The sequence below is a fragment of the Anastrepha ludens genome, chromosome 6, assembly GCF_028408465.1.
Source record: "Anastrepha ludens isolate Willacy chromosome 6, idAnaLude1.1, whole genome shotgun sequence".
Taxonomy (NCBI): Eukaryota; Metazoa; Arthropoda; class Insecta; order Diptera; family Tephritidae; genus Anastrepha; species Anastrepha ludens.
Genome location: NC_071502.1, coordinates 2,676,464 through 2,699,787, shown reverse-complemented (window position 1 = coordinate 2,699,787; position 23,324 = coordinate 2,676,464). Strand labels below are relative to the sequence as shown.

Here is a 23,324-nt window from a genome sequence, read left to right as displayed (position 1 = left end):
CATTTATTCCGGCGATCAATCGGTGACCTTTTGGAATTATCGCCATTTTAGTCCGCGGGTGGTATTTTATTTCCCACCTTAGTATTGAGGTATCAAGTAAAAAGAAAAAGAGCTTAGTCATATCAAAAAATGCAATAAGGTGCAAACTGGAAAGAGATCGAATGGAGATTGAACAAGTAATGAAGTTATACTTCGGGGTGGATATTTCCAGTGATCGCAGCATTATTGTGGAAGTGCGATAAAAATGTACGCAAGGAGACAAGGTATCAGGATGCCTTGGAGACAAAATATGGAGGATTAAGTGTGTAAGAACGGAAGGTGAACTCCGATTATACAAATCTGTGACAAGACCCATTCTGACGAATGGTGCAGCGGCGCGAGCTGAAAATGCAAAAACAGAACAAATGTTATGTACTACAGAAATACAAATTTTACGATACGTCGCAGAAAAACTCGTCTAGATTGTGTAAGAAATGAAGCAAAAAGGGAGGAAACGAAAGTTACTGTCATTGTTAAGTTTGTAAGGACTAAAAGACGCGTTTGGAATGACCATATAACAAAGGCACCCAGTGATCGAATGATAAGGATTGTTAAAGTTTCTAAACCAAACGGAAGACGTGCAGCCAGAAGACCTTCAAAACTATGAACTATATTAGAACTGTGATTTTAGTGTAATAAAGTGTAATTATATTTCGTGAAAATAGGCAATAAAACCTTTAACAAAAGATAAAGAAGAAAAATCTGGAAAGTGGAGAATAAGCGTTTCAGCAGGACGACGGAGCGGCTCAGAAGGCAAGAATGATCAGGCTTTGCGCCACAGCAGTTCTTACCTACCACTGTTTGCCAGATTTGTGGCCACCTTCAAGGCTGTATGGCAGTCTACTTGATTATTGCGTGTGAGGGGGAAGTGAAGCAAAGGCTGACGCAAAGTCTCATAATAGCCGCTCTAAGGACTACCATCATGGAAGTGTTGACCACAATGGACAAAGAAGAGTTGGCTTGTGCATGTAAACTCTTCAGATGCCTACCGGAGCCGGTTATTGCTACTGGCAGAGGTTAAATTTAATCATTATCAGATATAACATGTCTACTCTCATTGTTCCAAGATGTTTGAAATTATAATTCTAGTTAGTTAGTTTAGCTTAGTTTTATTCTTCAGGGGACTGAAACAAACATCGACAAAAAAATCATGTCAATGATGCAGCATCCAGCTTACATTGCACAAAGTATGATGGTAGAAAATTGGACTGATCGAATAGATGATGTAACTCGTAGCCGCGGCGGTCATACTATGCCGGATATCATATCAAAAATAAATGCCGTGAAATTATCTACCAGATTATAATAAAAACAAAAAAAATTCATTCCAACAATATTTATGTTTTGTGTTATCATTTTAAGTTCTCAAGCTCATAAAAAAGCTCTCTTATAATAAGTTAAATTATCAAATGAAAATTTCCTATTAGGAAAAGAACTTTATCCAAGTACTTTTCTGATTTTCACAAGTGAAAGTAAATATATTGTATATTTAGAAAAAGTATTTTCTTGCATTGTCTCACCTCAGCTTAATGTTGTCGTCGTTAAACAAATAAGAAAAAGAAAGCCGAAGCTTCAAAATAACCAGTAAATAACTGTGTGCCATTCGAGACCTCATTTGTTGTAGTTACTACAAGTACTTTTCAGCCTCGTCAGTCAGAGGTGCGTGTTGCGCTTTTCATCGACCCTTTTCGGGGTTAGGCCGTTCATTCACCACTTCTACAAGCTAACACACTTGGCTTGTAACTACAATACATACATACATACATACTTACATGCGTCTACACATGCATACTCGTATGTCACACGAAAAGGCGCGTAAGCTACTCTGCGTCACCTACTGCGATGGCTCGCTTGTTTAGATTAACGCGTCGGTTGAAGATTGCGCTAATGAATGAAATCCGATTTTCTTCACAATGCACGAATAATGCTGAGACTTTGCTTTCCAACTTTTTGAAAGTGTAAAGCTCTCTTTCTTCTTTGGCACAACCAGCCGGTTTCGTCGCGTTGGATTTTCATTTGGCGGTGGTCATGTGCGGAATAAATATTTTCGTAATTGTAGCCAATTGCATAGTTGACTTATTCGCATAAAATAAATGAAAAGAAAACTTGTTAAAAAAAATGCAAGGCTGCTGCAATGGCATTTTTATTAGTTATGCGTTCTCAATAATTATGCACATAATCACTATCTTGCCATCCATTACTGGGGCATTTTAATTGGCGATTATGAAATGTTGCTGTGACCTGGGCTGACAGCAGTCGCGCCATATTGAAACCGATTTGATCGATCGCAGACAAGAACTCTACGGCATGGGGAAAAAATAGTTGATTTTTTGTCAGTGCATGCAAAAATCTGCGCAATTGCGTTTAATAACTGTAGCACAGGGACTTGTTGACAAGCTTTGACTATCAAATATAAAATATAGTGCAGTCACCTGCAAAAACCGTATTAGTCTAAATTTCAGACTTTGTATAACTTAAAGAAACAATTCAAAAAATGTTCATAAAAATACATACTTTTAACATCCTTAGAAAAATTTCATGAATCGCTTTGATTTTTGACAATTTTTTTGCTCACGGTGTTGGATTTCTGTGGAGAAAATACACAAAACTACTAGCAAAAAAATTTGAAAAAAAATTAGCGTGCTTTTCAGCCACTTCAAACTTGCATTTTGTTATATAATACTTCAAGGCAAGATTAAATTGGTTACTAGCTGTATCCTTGCTCTCGATACACAGATTCAAAAACTCGCGTGAAAAATTGGCCTGCTTTTACTTTTGAAATGTTTGTGCGTTCTTGACATCATTCTTGCGCTGCTCTTACCCACACCAGCATCCGCATGAGGTTCCAAATGTTCGCAGCTGGAACACCAACCATTTTCGCAATTTTTTTTTGTTTAAATCTTGCATCTCCAGAACACTTTTTTCAACAAAATCTGTGGATATCACAGATCACAATGCTAAGGCCACAAATGCATTGTCTTCCAACAGAAAAACAAAAAGAAAAATACGAAGTGTGATTAAGGGGACAGATAACTGTAAAAATTTTTTTTTTTCATAAAATGTTAATATAATCCTTTAATTTTTAGAACGTAAATTTAAGTACAGTAGGTTCCGTTTTTATGCGGTAGATACGTTCCGCAAGAGACAGCATAAAAAAAGCTACTAGTTCTATAGTAAAACTATGGATATGTTTCAAAAGTGCTAAAACCGCATAAATCTGAAATAATGTAATAAAATCGCATAAAAAAGGGCACTAGTCCCATATTATTACTATAGATACGTCCCATAGACCGCATGAATCTGAAATAATTAAATAAAATCGCACAAACAAAATATTGTATTTTTGAAAATTATATCTTTATTTAAGAAACGTCAGAATCGAAAAATAAATTTAAGTCAGAAATAGAATCAGACAATACCCACATGTTGCGCGTTCGTTTAGGATTTGGCGTAAAATCACTTTCGTCACTTGAGGAAATGTACACGTCTGATCTAGATAGTTATGCAGGCGGGTTCCATACTTGTAGGGTTAGCATTTCTGATGTAATCTGTGATGAGTTTTTGCTTAGCTGGTTTAGAATCTTGTTTATATGTACAATTCCCGATAGGTCGACATGCATTTTGTAATTTAAAAAAAACCGCACTATTTCAAAACCGCATAAAAAAAAGCCGCATAAAAACAGAACCTACTGTATTTCTTATATTATGGATCGCTGGGAGAGATATAGTTACGTTGCCGACTTTAGACGCGTTTTTCTCAAAACTATATTTTTCGAATTGGCGTACACGATAACCCGAAAAGTTATTGACCGATCTCCCTGAAATTTTGCACACATCTTTTTTATGATATTACTTTCTATGTGAATTTACAAGTTTTCGAAAAAATAACTTTTTCGAAGCAAAAATAGTAGGAAAATTCGCCCCAAAATTGTATGCCTATTTTGAAAAAAATATATTGACTTCTTCATTTTGAATAATTTTAATGAAAATCAGAGAAAATCTGGCCGTTTACAGGTATGTGCCCCCTTAAATTAATATTTTTGGTTAAACACGAATTCGATTTTATAATAAATAATATTTCTTTTTCAATAATTTCCTTAAAATGAATATTACTTAAATCGTTTTTTTTGTTTTTATTTCTTTCAGGTAAACACTTTGGACAGCACTACGTTTAAGCTAGCGGTTCGATTACACACCCGCATACTTACATCCATAATTTAACGGTATTTTAACCGGGTTGAGATATCAACGTATGTTATAAGTCATATTTTTCATAATATTTTCATATTATTCCATTTAGTCAAAATACAAAAGATTTTCAGAGTCTATGTGACTCCCAAAGTAAACCCAACTAACTTGATGCCGCGTGGGGAACTTGCCCTCTAAAAACAGTGTGCATTTTTCAACAATTTTAGAAAATTAAACAGTGCTGAGATTTTTCAATTCTACATAAAATGGCGAATCTACGTCTGGATAGAGCAGGGCAATGGCACAAAAGGAGCGAGACACCTTCGGCAGAAGTCATGTGTTTGCACGCCATTCTCTGGGCGTATCTGCCTATTAGGCAGTGCCCCGTTGTAACGGAAATCATAGTCTTATGCGTATTTTGGCTTAGCAGAGATTGAGTCGGAGAGTCGGCCACAATTGTCAGGCTTTCTGCAGGTGGGTTCATTAAGTCATATTTCATTCGCTGCTCTTCCAATTTTCTCAAAATAAATATAAGTGGCTTACAAGTCGATAAGGGTGTGCTTATGTCATTGAAACCCAACCTGAAAACGATTCAAGCAGATCATGTAACATATCGGCTCTTACGGCCAACTGGGCCATTAAAGTTGTGTAGCACTGCACTGAATTCGTTCTCTAATAAGTTCCCTGATATTATGGAATTTCTTGCCTTGGCGTGTGCTTTCGCGTTTTCGCATGTGAGGCGTAGTTACTTCAATTATCTTATACAAACATAGTTCCCATAGTGAATAAGAACCGCAAAAAGTTCGAAGCAATTATTTTATTCAGACACTTCCAACGCCACTCGCATTCGGCTACAGTTGTGCATGTGGCTGCCAACTTGTTCGCCGCTGCATATCGTAGGCAAAACTACGACATAATGTAAATGTAGCTTAGCTGTCATGGCAGCACAAATTGTAAAATACATAAATATAATTTGTGCGCGTGCAATTGAAATTAGTGTTTCAGTGAATGCTTCGCCGGCTCGCGAGCTCACCTGCTTGCTTGCCACCATAGGCTGAGTGTTTGGGTGACTGCTTCCGCACGCCACATATTCGTACGACACAGTTTATTTTATCAACGCAATGAGATGACCGCCCATCTCTCCTCGCTGCCTCCTTCGCCTTCCACACTGCAGCTAATGAATTGACCGTTATTTGCAGGGGGCTGTGATTTTTACTATTTCTTCCTTTAATTTTTTTCCTCCATATTTTGCTGATATTTGCTTCACACGCAGTTGCGGCGCTTAATGGCTGTATGCATACATATGTATGTATGTATGTATGTATGTATGTATTTGTTTAAAAGGCGAAGAAATAGTGAAGCACTTGCCAACCGCCAACCGCTAACCGCCAACCTCACAGTCTTACTCACATTCCACCACACGTCACCCTCTGCTTCCTTTGCGCGTATCGACTGTGAATTGTCTGTGTTCACGTTTGTGCCACTTCTGCAATGCGAATCCATACTATGTTCATAGAGGCTTTTGCACTTATTTACAAATATTTCACTTGTGCACATCCCAGTGGGTAATTTCGGCATCTTGCGATTGCTTCTGTAAGTCCTTTCTTCTTAAAGCGGGTGGATGGCAAGATTTAAGATTAGGTATAAATATCGCTTTAGCTCTTTACAAATTTTGATTTAAAGCTTTCCGAAGGTAGCGCAAATCGAGTAAATCCAAGTAATCTTTGGCGGATCGCGACCTCTGCTTCCTTGCGGGTTCCAGTCCAGTGCGATTCTCGTGATGCTATCTGGTGGTTTTCTAAGCGTGTGACCTACCCATCGCTACTTTCTGCATTTGATTTGCCATAGGATGGGTGCCTCTTTCGTTGATCTGCACAGAGCTTCGAATAACACAGAATCTTAATCTAACAACCAAAAATTGTTCCAGTAATGATGTATGCCTTTATTTCCTTGAAGAGGGAGTCTTGGTAACGCAAGCATCACTGAACTCCTATTGCCAAAACCTTCTAGACCCCATTCACACAATAAATAAATGGGATTTAAATACTAACTGAGGGACTATCGGAGCACTTCATTAAGTAAAGTTAGCTACCTGCTCAATATTATAATCTCGAGCAAGACCTCTTACAAGATAATCAGTTTAGACCTTTCATTTTCTATTTTTCACAGAATTTATCTCTAGTGTACTAATGGACTTAAAAAGCTTGGTTTTAACAGCATAGATTAGAGATTTAGCGTGGCTCATTTATGAAGAATGGAGGCCTTAACACCAGGTGTACAATTTCTTAAAATTACTTCTTGGTTTCTATTCTATTAAAAAAAAACACAACTTACGAGTAGAATAGAAAAACCCTCTTTCCGACGGCAGTCTGGATATGTTTAACATTGGCAGTAGTCAGATCATAATGACCGATTTAAAATTGCATGGTGGTCCAGAGATCAGTGTGATTCTGGATATAGTAACAGCACAAGGTGGTGAGTTTCGTAAGCAGTTATTGCAGTATGTCGATATTGGGGCGATGGTGAACTCGATCATAAACACAAAATCTCCATGTAAATGTTTCCAAACCGAAAACATTTTGGTGGCTTATAGGGCTGGTAGCATAGGTTGTCGAAATCATGGACTTCCGAGAAATGAAGAAATTGTATCATCCTTCATTAGCACGACAGTTTTGCAGACTATTGCTTCCACAACTACGGTTCTCAAATCCGATCGATCCTCTACTACGCGTTTCCAGTTTGTCATCTCCATTTTCCGCAGGTCGGCTGTGATCCCTCTCCGTCCTATTGGTTGTCTATGAACGCTACACTGCCAGCTCTCCCTTTGGAAATTCAGTACATGTGCCCAAGCCATTTGATTCGTAGGCTTTTTATAAAGCGTATTGCGTTTCCGTTATGCATCAATGAGTCGAGCATGTGAATATATCTTATCCGGTCTGTTCCGTCATCTCGCCAAAAGGCACCATATATTTTTCGCAGTATCTTTCTTTCAAGCCTCAGTATTTGGCCGATGGCTGTTTTTTCTTTTTTGGGGCTGAGATTGGGTTAAAAATGCCTTCGCACCATATAGTAACCGTCGCTACTACGTGTGTGGTGATTCCACTAAAAATATCCCCCCGGGACTGCTTCCGCATTGCTTCGAGGTAGAGGGCCAAGATGGCGTCCTAAGAAGGACACTTACTTACTCACCCTGGGTCGCCTGTTTTGAGAAACCTATGCTCAATGCTCTTCAGCATAACTTTCCATTTCGCGCTTCTTTTTTCGGATAATATCCTCCACAACATTTGTGACGGCATTCCATTTTTCTTCGTCTATCATCATTTTCTCCATGATTTCTTCAGGTGTAAATACACCAATAGCTCGGTTCAGACCTGATCTCTCTACGTTCCACCTCTCGCATTTAAAGAAGGTGTGCTCCGCTTCATCATACTCAGTATTTCCATATATGCAGTTTGGTTGGCTCACTTTTCCCATTCGCCACAAATACTTGCGAAAGGACCCATGTCCGGACAAAAACTGTGTGAGGTAACACTGCCCTGCAAATTTCAATTTTTTTGATGCGAATAAGATGTGACCTAGAGTTCCCGAAGGGAATTTTTGCGCTGAGCACGAATCCGAGTTCAAAAATTTTCCATCACGTCAGGTTTTCAAAAACAAGGGGGTTGAAACCCCTAAAAATAGCGTATTTGGCCATTTTTCAAAAATTGTGGAGCAGAACCCTGACGTGCTACGATCTTCGTTATTGTCAGTAATTGAAGGTTGAACTTTGCTCTTTGAAATAAGCCCAAACCCAAATTGTTCGCATGCACCCTTAGAGTAGGGTAGTAGTAGGTAGTAGAGTACTTATGTCTTATGTTTATGTATTTTATCAGGTGTGCGGTCGTGTGTCAGACGATGTATTAGATTTGAAAATTTGAATTTGATTTTTTTTATTTCTTTTTAAATGGAATGTTTGACTTCAGATTTGTAATCAGCGACACTAAATACCTTAGGAACACTGCACTTTTCATTATATCTTATCTTGGGTGTAGATAAGTTCCTATGTTCATTTTTTTCTCTACCCCCGTAGACATAAGTACACCCCCTACTTTAAGGGTGCATGCGAACAATTTGGGTTTGGGCTTATTTCAAAGAGCAAAGTTCAACCTTCAATTACTGACAATAACGAAGATCGTAGCACGTTAGGGTTCTGCTCCACAATTTATGAAAAATGGCCAAATACGCTATTTTTAGGGGTTTCAACCCCCTTTTTCTCGAAAACCTGACGTGATGGAAAATTTTTTAACTCGGATTCGTGCTTAGCGCGAAAATTCCCTTCGGGATCACTATGTCCCATCTTATTCGCAAAACCGATGCAGGGCAGTGTAATAGTTAAGCTCACCGTGCTTTCTTTCTACCCACTTTTTTAGATCGGGTATTAGTCTCGCTGTCCATCTACCATACCGTCTACCAGAGTTCCATCTTGCCTGCCAAAGTGTGTGCGTTTGAACTCTAATACCGGAGAATCGTGGTACTGGGATTCCTGTGTTTTTTGCCTCCCATCTCCGTTTGCGCTCTTGTGCTAGAATATCTATAGGGATGGTTCCGCTGATAACTAACACCGCTGCTTCAGATACTGTTCTGTATGACGAATCCACTCGGAGAGCGCAGGTACGTTGCACAGATTGCAAAGTTTTCCGTCGATGGCTGTTTAAGCACCCATACCTCGTTGCTGTAAGTTAGTATGGGTCTCACAAGCGCTTTCCACATTGCCATATTTAGAGCTTTTAACAGCTATCGAGACTTGAATAATTTTATGTGTGCAAGGAATGCTTTATTCACCGCGCTTACTCGGGTATTTTGTGCCACGGAAGTGTCAGAATTACTGCTGATAAAGAAACCAAAGTATTAAAATTTGTCGACAATGTGTGCATCATCACTCGGTTTCTGCATACGTGAAACAAATAGTTTGATCCAAGTACCTACCAAAATGTGTTGTAAAAAAGATAAAACATTTTGTTTTAACACTTATTCTTTAGCACTTAACTTTATCATAACACTTATAGTAAATTACCAGTTCTAGTTAGACCAAGCTTGCATCGTTATGAAGATCTTCCTAATCAGTAAAGATGTCTCAGGCCTTCCTTACCCTTTTATTTCGGCATGCTTTTGGCTAGGAAGTGTTCTCGCAAATGACAACTGGGATTTTCTTTTACTAAACTAACACTCGTATTTTTGCCATTTTTATGCTCATTCTAGTCGGTTGTGGCTCCGCGCGCATTTTTAGCTTTGAACTAAACTAATTCGACTTGGCTGTTGTTGACTTGTTGCTGCTGTTGGCGCTGCCTCGTCCCAGCTGTTTGTTGCTCTTTCACGAGTATTTAACTATACTATGTATTTATGCACTTCATAAAGTGTATCCACCTTCCCTTTGGCACTGCTATGGCCCATCACTCCACACCGAATAACTTGGCTAACAAACACTGGCAATAGCAAATTGTAAATTCCTGTTCGCTTCGCGGTAACTAGGGCAACTGCAGCACATTTTCATATTCACTCATACTTTCCTACATTTTGCGCCAGCCAACCAAACGCCTTGCCCGCCTTGCCTTCAGCACCTTCTCTTGCATTTTCTTTTTCTCTCAACCCGGCATGCTGTGCTACGTGCATATGCATGTAGGTATGTGTGTACTATGTAGGTATGTGCAAGCTTGTAATTTTCTGTCTGTAGCAATTGCACTGTTGCGCATTGCACTTGTTCGATGTTGTCGGCTGATGTGTGGAAAAAAATTCATGTCGCAAGTTTCTGTAATATCAGCGGCGATGGGTAAGACTTGCCGGCCGGCCGGGCGCAGCATGGGTAGGACGGAAAATTTTCATATACACATCTTGTCTGTGATATTTTGCTCTCAACTGTATAGTATACAGATTTCACGCTCATAGGTAACATTTAAAAATATGTAGCCCGAGGGCGCCTAAGCAGCTGTGACATATTTAGAGTAGAACCGATTTCAAATGTGCTCCAACTTTTTCTATAAAATTGGCCCTCAGCAAAATGAGCAAAGGAACAATTAAATAAAAATATTTATGTAAATCGATTATTCCGATTATTTGGTAAATTGTTTATGCTTTTTGGGTAGCATAAACCGGTGGTGATTTAGGCTTAGAAAACTTTCGGCAGGGATAGCTGTGAAAGCTGAAGAGTAACCAATTATGAGTGATTCGCGGCTTTGGTGCGCCACATGAATTCCAACAAGAGAGTGCAGCATGCCATACAGCGTGTGAAATTATCTTTTTGGAAGGATCCTCTCATTAAATGTTCATTTAATTTCAATCTTTTATACTATTTTAATATGCAAATTCCGATTGGTTCGACGATTCAGGAATGTTGCAAAAAATTATACAAATTAGACCGACCGGATGGTGTTCTCGAATGCAGACGAGGTGGACATAAGTCCCAAATTATTTACATTTCAGTTATTAGCCATTTTACAAGTTTTTTTTTTTTGTTTTTTGATTTTTATTTTTTATTTTTTTGTGAAAGATTAACCATTGCATAGTACTAGATACTTATACAGGGTGGGCCATATAGCGTTTACTTTTTGAACCACCTATTTTTTTGAGAATGGTAACACAAATGACATGTCAAATGTGCTCATAATTTACTTAAAGGTTTGACATTTACGAAATGGGACGTTATACGCTTGAACAAAATTGGAAAATATCGAAAACCTATTTCCAAAGTGGTGGGTATTCTTCTTCTTTTATGATGAAGCTCATTTTCGCATCGGTGGCTACGTCAATTAGCAAAATTGTCGGATTTGGAGCTCCGAAAATCCACACGTTACTGTAGAGAAGCAAATGCATTTACAACGAGTCACTGTTTGGTGCGGTTTTTGGTCTGGCGGCATCATCGGGCCATTTTTTTTCGAAAATGAGCGAGGAGCCGCGGTAACAGTAAATGGCGAGCGTTACCTTGACATGCTCAACGAGTTTTTGTTTCCAAAAATTGAAGAGGATGACATGGACGACATTTGGTTTCAACAGGACGGTGCAACTTGTCACACTGCCAAAGTTACACTCGAACTTTTGGCTACCGTTTTTGAAAACCGAATAATCAGCCGAAATTCCGATATCAATTGGCCGCCTCGGAGCTGTGATTTAAGCCCGTTGGACTATTTTTTTGTGGGGAGCCGTTAAGGACAAATGCTATGCGAACCATCCAGAGACGATTGATGCTTTAAAAAGTCGAAGTTGCCATTCATGAAATTGGAGCCCAAACAATCGAAAATGTGCTAAAAATTGGGTTGATCGAAAGGCCGGCAATGACATGGACTTACGATTCGATTAAAAGTGCTCGATAACGGCCTCCGACGCATTACTTAACGACAAGGAGGAGCAACTGTTTGGACGGGAGGAGGCTTTAGTTAGGTTTAAAGTCCCACACCGACGGCCAACTGACCAAGTAGGCTTTTAACGCTTTCCTCCTATTAGAAAAAAATGTAATATTTGCCTTGTGACTAATTTCGTGTTATCAGAGCTTTTTATCACTTTTTACATATTTTTATCTCCTCCTACGTATGCTTATGCAAATTATGCAATAAATTCAGCAAAAGCAAACAATTGTTCTGTTTTTTATTTGAATTCTTATAAGGTCAAGCAGTGCTTATCTTTTTGATTATACTTATCTCCTTTTCGAAATTCATGTAATGTTGATAGAGACAGGCGCTGTCTAGTTATCTTGCATGCAATCAGAATTTAAATTTGAAGCGAAATCTCTCAGAAAGTGGTTTGCTAATCTGAAAGCATGAAGTTCCTTAATTATATAACATAACATTAGAATAATCAGTTTGCGAGAAGAAGCCATCCAAAGAGTTTTACTAAGTTATCTGAGAAAGATATAGCCAAGCAATAGTATGGGTGCCATTCATACGCTGGTCAAGCAAAGCACAAGACACTGATGAAGCTGCGGTCTTGTTGTGCAACCCTCTTAAACTTGTAAAAGCTTTCTTTTTGCATCGAAGTTTTGTTGCTGGGACTTCTTTATATATAACTTTACTGACGCTCTGTTCTAACTCATATAAAGTTAAGTTACATGCGTAACAGCTAGGCTACTGTGGCCACAAATAAATAAGAAAATACAAAGGAACTGCTTAGCCTTTCAAGAGAGGATATCTCGAAGGTCGTGGCTTGTATAACCGGTAGTTGGCTACTTGGCAGGCATTCCTTAAGACGAAGAGTTTTCCCCATGAATATTGTAGAAGTTGTAGAGAAGGGGAAAAGGAAGAAACAGTTGATCACTTCCTTTGCGATTAACCAGCCTAAGCTAAAATCAAAGAAGTTTTTCTAAGTAAATATTTTTTTTTTTAATTCTCTTACCGGACTTTCTGGCGTGGGGTTGCGATCAATCCTGCGCTTCATAACAGCCACAAAATGTTTCTACGAAGAAACAAAAATGAGGTTCCGCGTCGCATAATGACATCACACAAGCCTCTAAGGTCTAAGTGAGTTGATCGTACAGACCGACTACCACTGTAAGCTGACCTAACCTAAGTTAAGTGCATCTCCAAGATGAGCCAGAAGCTATCTGCTCTACTCTAACCCTAAAGTTTCTATTTGCGGCAATTAATCTACAATGATGATTTGCTGGAATGTATAGGGCGTTTCAAGCTCGAGTTTGTTTTTATTAGTATTTCATTGACAGCTGGCACAGTTCGCTGGCATTATTTTTGGTAAAAATGGTAGAAAATATTAGAAAATCTACCATTTACTAAAATTGTTATATAAAAAATGGAAAAAAATGCCTTCGGAAGCTTCCTAGAGGAAATTAATGTAAATTAATTGTAGGAGAAACTATTTCTCTTAACTTTGTCTTTGGGTTTATTGGAAAGTTTATGATTATATTGATTTAAATCTTATCGTAGTCAAAAAGATAGTAAAGGGTCTTTCAAAAGTGACGCCTAGATGTCAGTGGTGAATAATACCTAGATGATACCTTTTTTTATGTCATCTTTGACATTCGCCAAGTAGACAGATGAACCATTTTATGCGATAAGACAACGCGTTAAACTTATTATGAAGATGGCCGATCTGTAAGAACATCAAATCGCAAAATTTTTGATTTTTTGGTGGCAATAATCGACTGAATGAGTCGGCAATTCAAAGATTGTTAAAAAAGTTCAAGAAATTAGTACTGTCGAGGATAGAAAAAGGACTGGTCAGATATAATAATGCACTTGTGCCATCGATTTTTCCTAACCTCGTACCACCTCTGACCGAAAAGCGCTTAGAAATGGCCTAAACTGATTCAAAGATGCGGACTCAGAATTTCTGAAAAAATTTCGAGTATGCAGTTTTGTAGCCCAGTGAGTTCTGTTTAGCAAAGTGCATGTTTCAAGTGGCTAAAAAATTACGTTGATTTTTAAAATTTTTTTCTGCTGATGCTGTTGGGTGTTTTCGTCCATATAAAATAAATTTCGAGCATTCGAAAACTCCTGTACAAATGACGAATGGAGTTACCTAAAGACATTTAGTGTAGAGTTAATAACCATAAATTGCTGATTTTTAACCCGAGTTAAAAAGTAAAGGGTGGTTAAGTTTCAAGGGCTGGTGTTGATTTTGAATCAAATACAATTTTTTTAGGAAATTATTGTCATTCCTCTTTATTATGATAATATTGGTGCGGCTCAATTACGTATGGAACAAAATATCGGCCAAATGGCCGCCGCGGCCTCGGTGGCACACCTCCATCCGATGGTCCAAATTTTCGATGGCATAATTGAGGTTCTATGCCGTTCATGTGCCGAATTATCTCATCCTTTACCTCTTGATTGTTGCTGGCTTATCGACGTACACCTTTTCTTTCAAATAACGCCAAAGAAAGAAGTCCAACGTTGTCGTTGACGTTTAGGTGTGATTCACATTCAACATCGGCCCTTGAAATTTAACCACCTTTAGATTTGAAATAAGAGCTAAATAGATTTAACATACCTATTTCTTAGATTTGACTATATTTTGTTCGAACATCTTTGAGTAGCTGATTTGAGACTTAACTCAACTCAAAAAGCGTTTATGCATAAATTTCCTACCACTGTAAAAATGTGTACAGGTACAATGAACTGTAATAGAGTGCTCAACGTCTACGTACTGTTAGCTGCAAGGTAGCGAAGTATTTCTGGCAAAGATTTGATGCACGTTAGTGTGAAATCGTCACAGAACCACTCAATTTTTACAAAACCGAGATAGAAGCTAAGTTTAACTCATTTTCTTAACGAACATTTAAGTTTTGGGTAGAGTAATCGATCGAACTGCCGTTGTTGTATTTGCGCTGCCATTTCAGTGAAACCTAGTTTAGCGTAATTTAGTGCAACACTCTGCTTATGTTTCCCGCTTCTTTTGACAATTTAACTGTCGTATTTGGTTAGCTTACTCATCCACGACCCATTACTGGCAGCTGGCAGCTAACAAATCTAAACTATGGCCTGGACATACTCGTACTTGGCACCGTAGTAAACTCCCACGACGTTCACACCTACGACCAACCAAGATAGTGTTGTTGGTTTGGTTAACATGAATTAGTTTCAATGCATTTAACTACAAACGGTCGGCCATTTACATAATTTGTAGTATTATTTTTTTGTATTTTGTTTTATTTCCAAAAGCCAACTGAACTAATATACATTTTGTGTACAAACTAAAATTACCATTTACGGCTTTTTCACACAAGCCAAGAAGGCGTCAGACACATGCAAACGAAGCTTATGGCTCTCCTTTAAACCGTTACTGTTTGAAGAGGCGGAAAACTGTACGTAATTATTTTTTTTGCTGTCTTTATTCTTACACAATGTAACGTCGAGTTACTTTGTGACTTCGAATTTGTCTGCATCTGTTGCCTTTCCAAAGATGTCTTCAACTCTAGGCCACCTTTCATCTTTCTTCTTATCAGAAGCTAACCTCTTTTCAGTAACTCCTCTTTCACTTTTGATTGCCAACAGTTGAATCATCAGTGTGCACGTTTCGGTGTGTAATTTACGTAGTTTTCTTCATTTTCCTATGTTAGTATTATGTCTTACCATTTTTATGAACATTCGCTTTTAACTCGCATTTTCAATTTAATTGTCGCTGTCATTTTTTACGTGGTCATATTATGAATTTCATTATCAATCGATTAAAAGCATGCGAGTGGTAAAAGGCGAAATGAAAATGAAACAAATAATAAAGCTGTCGCATTTTTTGCATTTTAATAAGGTTGCAACATACTGCGTGGAACTTTCGCTGTCAATAGTTGTTGGTTTATGAATTTATTACCTACATTAAAATAAAAAACTTATAATTTAGATATTTTTTAATTTTCATTAATTCATGGACGAATATACGACGTGCGGCTATTAAAGAAACGACTGAGGCGTCTACGAGGGTATGTAGCCAATTTTAGGCTGAAATTCTAGCTATTAATGAGGTAGCTGTCTGCTTAGGCAAACATTTGACTACCTTTCGAGAAATCTATATCTATTCTGATAGCCACGGCGATTTAATTTCTTGGTGAGGTTGTCACAGATTCCATAATTGCTCGCAATTGTCGGCCATCTCTAAATGAGATGGTTGAATATTTCCGATTCCATTTGATATGAATGCCAGGGAGTAGTGGCATACAAGGGGATTGTAACGCAGACAAATTAACGAGAGAGTGCACTACCAGCCTACCCGCCTCCCTTTTGATATGGAGATTGTAGGTGTGCCCAACTCAACCTACAAACTACGTGGTAAAAGTAGTATTGTCACTTCAGCCAACACCAGATGGGTTGATAGTCTTGTATATGTAACGCTACAAAATGAAACTGGCCAAGATGGGGCATCAGGCGCTCAAAGGTGCTACTTTATCGGTGAAGGAAAAACGTCTCTATGCTAGTTGCTTTGATCACAGGCCACTGTCTCCTGCTAATAATTTCATAATACATCAAAAGAAATTAAGTTTTGTTCACTTCATTTAATTTACTTTTGAAAAAGATACTTCAATTCCTATAAATATAAGTACATACGTATATTCACATGACGTTCAAGCAAGCAAGGAGTGATGTCTTGTGCAGGTGTATAGGAGCACGAGTATGCGTGCTCTCTTTGCCACTTGTTGTCTCTCCAAACTTTCGACTATCACTCGAAAGTCTAGAGCACAATTTGTATACAAAACGGATCACATTCTCTACGTACATATGTGAGTGTGGTAGCAGCAAATATATGTACATATGTATGTACATACAATACTCACACGCTTACGAAATAACCGGGCGGTGCAGTCGGACAGCCCACACATTCATATACATGCAGTGCAGAGTACAAATATGTATTTCTACTTAGCTGTCGCTCTTTTCTTCCCACCGTTAGTCGCTTTGCTTTCTACCGGTTTGCTGCCTTTTCGACTAGATAGCTTTGACCGGATCCTCTAAGCCTATCCGATCTGGAGTTGAGTGGCTGTGGTTAGACAATTTTTTATTCTATATTTTTTTTTTATTCTCAACCCGAAATGTTGTCACAGTGACACGCGGTTTTTGCTGGGTTAGAAAAAATGCTCATAGAAAATGTTATTCATAGATCTGCTACTGTTCATCACAGGCGCATTTCTCATTTCAATTTGAAGCATTTTAGCATAGGAGAACACACGCATGTATGTTTATTTTGCTTTTCATCTCCTTCGCTTTAGTCAAGTAAATGGATGCCTGCATATTTCGGCGTAAGAGTCGCCCGGTTGTTGACGACTTGTCACAGTTGAGACTTTTGAGCATTTTCGAAGTAAATAAGATTTTCGAAAAATTGCGTACGCCTTAAAAGAGACAAGAGACACTGGATGCTATGCGTGGAAATACATTTTTAAAGTTATTTATTTTACTTTTTTATTCCTTTCTATCTCTTTGTATTAATTTGTAATTTTTACTACCTGGAGTTATCTCAGTGCTTTTCTCGGTATATGGAAATTTTTTGCATTTATTTTCTCCTACTCAGGAGAATTTTTACACGCATACATTCATTTACCAATTACATATGTACATACATATACACTCATGAACAATGATTTGTGACATTTTGACCAGTTTTGGCTATTTTACTTTTGTTTATTTAGTGTATATTAGATTTTTATAAAAGTTTAACTCATTACATAACAAAAACCATATTAGAAATTTGTTCAATCTTTGTGCAAAAATTGCGAAAACTCCGCAAATTGGTGCGTGGCTACCATTTGGTAGTGCCCAGGATCAAGGCACCAATTGGCAGAAAAAGTTGTTCTCCAATAACGGTCACTCCTCGGTAGACAATGGCTAACCTCCGAGTGTATTTCTGTCAAGAAAAAGTTCTTCGTAAAATAACTATTTGCCGTTCGGAGGCAAAGTAAAACTGTGGATCCCTCCATTTGTGAAAAAGGATGTACGTGTCTGTATATCTCTCATTTGCTAGAAAAACAGCTGCAAAGTTTTCGGTTTACTATGCCTCCCTCTGTAAAAGTAAAAAATTTCTTTTCATATACTTCAGAGGTACTTACATATATCTGAGGTACTGAATAGATATCGCCATAAATTTTTTGTACAGCATAAAAGAAGTGCTTGTGATATTTTCTGCATACTTATCTAAAAACAAATTTTTGGACATTATTGAAGTAAATGGCTGATATATACCATATATGTATGTAAGTTTATATAATATAAATAATAAACAGTAAAATAGCCAAAACTGGGCAAGATGTCGCACAACAATTTTATTGTCCATGTGTGTACATATATATGTGCATAAAGTATATAAATCACATGAATTTGATTATTCGTGTCTGTATCGCCACATTGCCGTTTTCTGTTTGCTTGTTTTTTTTTTCATTTACTGAGGCAAAATTGCTTAAGCAAACGGGCGTGATAAATGAAATTGAAAAATATTTTTCTACTTGGTTATCTAAACGGCTAAGCCAAACGCAAATAAGACTTGGTTATCAAGATTACGTGCATTTAACGTTAGGTTACAGGATATCTAAAAGTAATTTTCGAGTTTATAAACTATATAGTAGATATAGTAATTTTTTAATTTCCCAAAAAGCGATATTAAATATTTTCCATTTTTCCATTTTCCCGTTTTTTATTTTGTAATAAGGCCAATTTGCTTGAAAATGAAGGGTTTTATATTTTATTTTTCACCTTTAATATTTTCTTTATTCAGCGAGAAACGCCAAATATAATACAACAAAATTTAGAAGCCTCATCGTATTTCCAACAATTGTCCTACTTTTTCTGTGCCTTCAGTTCCAAAAGAGCACGCAGTGACCACATTAGTCATTATGTAAAAAAGTGTTACAAGGCTAAGCAGTTTCCTTTTGCCTTTTTGTCACATCGACAATGGCTCTGTGCGTCGTAACGCCCCCAGCCACATCATTTACTTTCAATGCTTTCTTCATTATCAGATGCACAGCCAGCGCTTATACATACATACAACACAAGTACTTCTCTACGCACACGTACATACATACACATACACATTCATGAGGCGCATTCAATTCAACACATTTAATTATTCGTATTAAGCTGAAATGTGTAGTTAAACCCCTTGAAAACTGACCCACTTTTTTAAATGCTGGCTGGCTCATGCGCCCATAACTGGGTGTAGGTCATTACGAAGAGTTTGATGAGAAGAAATTTGTTCATTAATTTCACCTGGAAAATTTTCTGTCGTTCATAAAAATAAACGGATTTTCAATTATACTAAGGTTAGTAAGTAAATAGTAGTCGCTCTTAGAGCAAAATGATACCTTAAAATCATGTACTGTATGTGTGTTTAAGTATGTGTTTCTCTGGTTAATCAAATTTAGTCCGTCACTATGCAAATGGAAGTAATAGGGCGAGACTCAGTATAATTTGAAGTCCCTAATGCGCGCGCTAGCTGTTTGGAACACAGTGGGGAGGTAGAAACATCGCAGCGCCTACTGCCCTGATGTGGCTCAGACTTAGAGATCTTGGTTCTCACTTTATAAAGGGTGACCAGATTGGACTTACTTTTTCCAATAGGGTTTTTGACAGATCACGCGCGACTACTGTCAAACTAAATAGATAATTTTGTTCAGAATTCATTGGCATTTCGTCGTGCAAAGACTTATGCCTCAACAAATCGCGCAATTGTATTACGAAAATTGAGGTTTTGTGAAAAGTGTTCATCGCGCGCTCAGGCCAACTTATGGTGTTCACCGATGAAGCCCATTTTTGGCGTAATGGCTGCGTCAATAAACAAAATTTCCATATTTGGGATGAAGAGCAACCCGAAGCCATTAAAGAATAGCCAGTACAACCATTGAAAACAAACGTTAGGTGCGACCGATGGGCAGAGGGAATCATCGGCCCATATTTGTTCAAAGAGGAAAATTGAGGCCCCATTACTTATTATACTTTTTTTTAACTATGTATTTAACTTTCTTCTACAAAGTAACTTTGGTAGAGATTTTTTTGTTGTAGCATAGCCTATATTTTTATAGAAAAATTTAAGAAAATAGTCAAAACTTTGCAAAATATCGCTTGTATGTACTTATATGTATATATAAATCTGTATATGTGGTATGTACGTATGTATGTATATGTACATATAGAATCTTCATAAGCATGTTTACGCTTATGTTCGCCACATCTTCAACAAACGGCCGATCAACGTGACTGTGACTGTGTCGGCCCACACCGTCCAATTTACTGAAAACTAAAATAAACCAGTGAAGCTGCAAGTTCCATAGCCGCATAGGTTTTTTTTTATTTTCATCTTAAAAAATGAAAAAGTGAGTTTCTTGGGGATTGAAGAGTTCCACCACATTTGCATGTACGTGTTTGTTGTTGGTAGTGTTTGGTTATGTTACAGATACGAAATAATTACAAATATGAAGCTACCTATTAACGTATACATAGTTGTTATTGCCTGTACGACCTTGAATTGCGTAGGATTTTCTGTTGCAATATGCTCGCTTTTTATTGAACTAAAACAAAAAAAAAAATAGCTGGCGTAATAAACAACTTGTCGGCAATGGTGGCGTATGCCCGCCTAAATGATTTTGTTGAAACGGTAGGCTGAACGGCGTATGACCACGCGTCCGACCACTCCAACCACAGCAGAGTTAGCAAAGAATAAATCGTGTTGCTCCGCCAAAATGCGGTATTTACGTATTTGTACTGTGGGAGTGCTGCAATCAAGTCGGTTTGTTATTGTTCTTTGGGAAGTTGGTCATAGAAATATTTAAAAAAATGTGTGCAGCAAAATATTATAGTGGCGGTCGTTAATGAGATACACAGAATCTGTGCTTCAGTCCGTGCATTTGTACATATATAGTATGTATGTATGTACTTGCTAAAGCGTGCCAATTCTCTTACCGGTACCATACAAAGCAGTACATCTGAGTACATAAACAATAAACACACGTGTGGAGGCAGTTTTATTATTCAATTTAAGAGGCATCTGATGGAATATTCGATATGCGTGCCCCAGCACTGTAAATAACATCGAACCAAAATCTATCCTGGGATATTTTCTTGAGTGTTCTTTTAATTCGAATTCTACAGTGAAAAAATCCGTTACGATGAGTTTCAAGGAGCTACCTAGAGTTAAGCAACACAATTCAGTAAAGATCAGTTTAGGTAGATAGTAAGAGATACATCGCCGATTCAGGTAGGCAGTAAATTAATCGGTACATTAATATTTAGCGGGTCCAACATTTCTTCCAACAGGGCAACTGCAAGGGCAGAAGAGAATTTTTTATGTTCCTTAAGAGACGCGCGTATAAGTTTTCGGCCTTTCCGTTGACTTGTGAGGCGTTTTCCTCCACTTTTTATTTATTATGATGGGTTTTTGTCACTTTTTTAAGCATTTCGATGAAAATAAATTATTTATATCCGCTTGATAATTTTGCACTGAAGATTTTGACACACAAATTTAAAATGCTAAAAAATGTTAAGTATGCCTTTGAAACTGCAACTTTTTGACTTTACTCACCAGATGTGCTATGGCATTTCCCATAATGTAATTTATTGCTGTAATTAAAGGTTAAACACTCTAAACAGTTTGGTAGCCACATTTGAAATTACTTGTATTTGGATGGCACATTTAAGCACATAAATATTGCTTTGTAAAATTGGGGCACGACAGTCTGTTCTACGGTACCGGAACGGCCCGGATTTATATCCGGCCAAGGACGTGTCAGTTCGGCAGCATTATCTAAACATGTATGGGGAGTGTTTACACTGTTACAACAACAACAGACCAATTCGTAAGCTGGAAAAATTAATATGACCGGCAGCGTCCCAGCAAGGCTACTTACATACATACAACTTTAATGTTTTTCTAAAACATCGCTCGTTTATTCACGGCGCCTAATACAAAATGACGCTAAATTAATTTATCCAATTTTGTTTTTGAATCATTTTTTGCCAAAGATTTCCATGACCACAAATCATTTTTTACCTTTGCGCGCTCCATTACTTCTCTGTTTGCGGACGGCAGCGGTCTAGGTTACAAGTGTAAAGTACAAGTGACATACGGCACCATTTGCAAAAATTATAAACCTTCCGATATGGCGATTAATTTTGTGCCACCTTGCACTTTCAGGAGAGCCATGTCGCCCGAACGCCGTACAGTGACAGGTCACACAAAAAAAGAGTTACATACACATAAAAAAGAGTTACAAAATTCAAAATGACCAACAAAACAGAACGGATATCGCTCAGAAATTAATGTGCACTACTTTCACACAGGTTTCTTACAAAAACCCTGCTTCGGTTCCGATGAAAATTTTCGTGAAATCCGCTTCGCACTGAATGTGTCAAAGCTTGGAAAGCTGTAAAGTCTGTGTCGAAAACCGCAAAGCGTTGAAAATTTGTTGCAAAGTTCTAGCTTTACATCATTTGCGATTTTATCTCTCAGATTTCTTTTCGTTTTATATAATTTTTGGTACAAAAAAATTGGTTTAATTATTCAGTTTCGTCCGCCTTATCTTAGTAGACCTATACTATACTACATTGATTATATATGTAAATACATACATACATATGTTTGTAGATGCTGTGGTGTAAATCCGACGCAGAGCAGCAGCTCAATGTTGTTTGCGTTGGCTGGCGGATTGTAGGCGGTCAGACAGCAGCAAGCCAAGCGCCAACATGTCGTATATGTAGCCTGAATACTTTTGTGTTTACGTAGAACAATTGCACATGTGAACAAACAAACATACATACAAATATACATACATATGTATATACACAAATATTGCACTGTTGTTAAAGTAATCTCTTATATTTATGACTTTAACTTATCACATAAAACCAACCACTCAGCACTGCTTTACCAGTTTAATGCCTAATGCTCAAGACGACCAGTTATTAAATACACATAGGAAGTACATAGCTATATATCTATACTACTTATACACACATATGTATGAATTTGTATGTGTATAGTACATATGAAAACATCTGGAGCAAAAACGATACAATGTCAAGGTGAAGTGCACAAACGGCACTATTCCGCTCTGAACTCTCTGAACACTCCAATGAATTTACATACCAACATTAAACGGCTCTTGTCATTGTTTCGTTACACCTGTGCCGGGTACGCTTTGCTCACTCATTCATATAAACTTACGCGCGCTGGCTTCATATTCAAAGCTGTTTAGTTTATTTTTATCAAAATTACCAAAGCGTGCGCGTTGAGCAGCTCAAATTACAGACATTTGAAGTGAGCAAAAAACGTGGTATACAAAAAAAAAAAAAAAAAAAATTAATACGTATGTATGTATATGTGTAAAAGCTCCTAATAATAAAACTTCAAAACAAATATGAAAGTCATTGCCTACACCCAAACGCAGTCAAATGCAATGCTTATTTATATTTGTTTAACGTAAGTATATTTTACACACACATATATGAGTAAATGCGTGTATTTGTTTACAAATCTAACGACCATTGTAAACGCCCAACGAATTGGTTTCTATACATACATGTGTACATACATTTTGTAAAAAACACTAATATGCTATGTACTATGTATATTGAGAGTTGAAGGTAAAGGTGCTTATGTATTATTCTTCTAATATAATAACATGACAATTTTTGGTTTTGAAAACTTTA

The 23,324-nt window shown here is 37.6% G+C and overlaps 1 protein-coding gene and 1 long non-coding RNA gene across 4 annotated transcripts in view; one reads left to right on the top strand and one right to left on the bottom strand.

Moving 5' to 3' along the window:
- Positions 1–23,324, top strand: part of LOC128868425 (myc box-dependent-interacting protein 1) — a 100,165-nt gene that overhangs the window by 59,789 nt on the left and 17,052 nt on the right. The window lies entirely within an intron of this gene.
- LOC128868426 (uncharacterized) lies at positions 17,332–21,747 on the bottom strand. The gene is made up of 3 exons (XR_008455113.1): positions 21,667–21,747; positions 17,738–17,822; positions 17,332–17,660 (listed from the first exon to the last, which is right to left on the bottom strand). It is a non-coding gene; the product is annotated as an uncharacterized LOC128868426 (long non-coding RNA).